Below are 1,975 nucleotides of genomic sequence, written 5' to 3'. Positions count from 1 at the left end.
TTTTTTACCGAGATTACTTTAATTCTTAAATTTCACAGCAATACAACAAAAAAGTAAATGAAATTGGATTTAGTAAGCTTGATATATATCTAAGATAGCTGCATAGTTTGATGACAATCCAAGTTGATTTGAAAAAAGTTATTAAAAAAATTAAAGATGCCTTTCTCTATTTTGTCAGAATTGTAAATCCTACCTTTTTTTTACCGACATGACTTTAATTCTTAAATTTTACAGCAATACAACAAAAAAGTAAATGAAATGGGATTCAGTAAGCTTGATATATATCTAAGATAGATCATAGATGCATAGTTTGATGAAAATCCAAGTTGATTTGAAAAAGTTATTAAAAAAATTAAAGATGCCTATCTCTATTTTGTCTGAATTGCCAATTCTAGCTTTTTTTACCAACATTACTTTAATTCTTAAATTTTACAGCAATACAACAAAAAAGTAAATGAGATGGGATTCAGTAAGCTTGATATATATATCTAAGATAGCTGCATAGTTAGAACAAAATCCAAGTTGATTTGAAAAAATTATAAAAAAAATTAAAGATGCCTATCTGAATTTATTTAAGATTTTTTTTTATTAACCTATTGTAAAATTCTTTTTTTTTATTTCACAGCCAGTAATCAAACTTCCTAATAAGGTTGAATTTTGTAAGATCAATATTTAATTTAGTAAGATGGGCTTCTTTTTATCAGTCAAAACTAAATTTGAAGGTCAAGACTAGTCGAGACAGGTCGAGACTGGTTCAGACTGGGTCGAGACTAGTCGAGACAGGTCGAGACAGGTTCAGACTGAGTCAAGACTAGTCGAGACAGGTCGAGACAGGTCGAGCCTTGGTCAAGACCATTTCAGACTAATTAAGTAAAGTCGAGACCTAGTCGAGTACACTTAAGTACAGTTAAGTCCAGTCGAGACAATGTCGAGACTAGTCGAGTAAAATGTGTGCTCGATTTTACTGGTCGAGCACAAAAACTGGTCAATTCAGACTCTGAGCAGTTTGTAGTGATATGGTACAAGTTTTTATTTTAATTTTGGGTTATAAATACTCTTCAAGTTTGTACTTATTTGGCTTTCTTACTATTTGGATCTGGGCGTCAATGGTGAGTCTTATGTAATGGAAACGCACACGTGTGGCGTATTAAATCATAAATCTGGTACTTTTGATAACTATTGTTTAAGATAATATAAACAAGTTCGATACGACTGTAGTTTAAAAAATACTACGATATTACTAGACATGTTTAGTTCAATGCGGAAAACACTAATGAAAAATAATTGTCAAGCCGTTTAAAAAATCTCGTATTTAATAGAATATCATGATTGCACTTACTAGACCTAGCTTAACATGAATTATTCTAATACTGTTTTGATTTAATAAAACACAACATTACAAATTAAATATTTTACATTTTCAATGCTCTGTTTATAACTGTGATATACCGTTTCATTAATAAACATCGGTAATTACATATCACTAACCAAAAAATCCTAGATTTGATGAATTTTAAAGAACAAAAACAAACTATATTTTTCAATCATACAAAATATACCAATAATAAGCGAAAGCAATATGACAAATGATTTGCATTATAAAAGAAAATATTCAGACCTTATACAAACATGAAATTAATAAATGCAATGTACCTAACTATCTTGTTTGGTACTATTTAACATAATTTTAACATTTTATTAAATTCTGAGAATTTAAATTTAGTATTCTATATCATGTATATGCAACAATTATCAAAATTACCTCTTTTTTACATTATATACAAACACATAAAAACAATTTGTTTATACCTATACATTTCTACAGGGACAATAAAGAAGGTCAAAACCGTTTATGTACTATAAAATAAATGTTCTCTGACCAAAACCGACAGGTTTTTTTTAACTTGATAACACTTCGAATTGCAAATGAATTTTCAAAATCACGTACGCTGTACATAGTGTTTTTACAGCGGAA

Source organism: Mytilus trossulus, chromosome 11 (genome assembly GCF_036588685.1).
Source record: "Mytilus trossulus isolate FHL-02 chromosome 11, PNRI_Mtr1.1.1.hap1, whole genome shotgun sequence".
NCBI lineage: Eukaryota > Metazoa > Mollusca > Bivalvia > Mytilida > Mytilidae > Mytilus > Mytilus trossulus.
Note: the sequence above shows the minus strand (reverse complement) of the source record.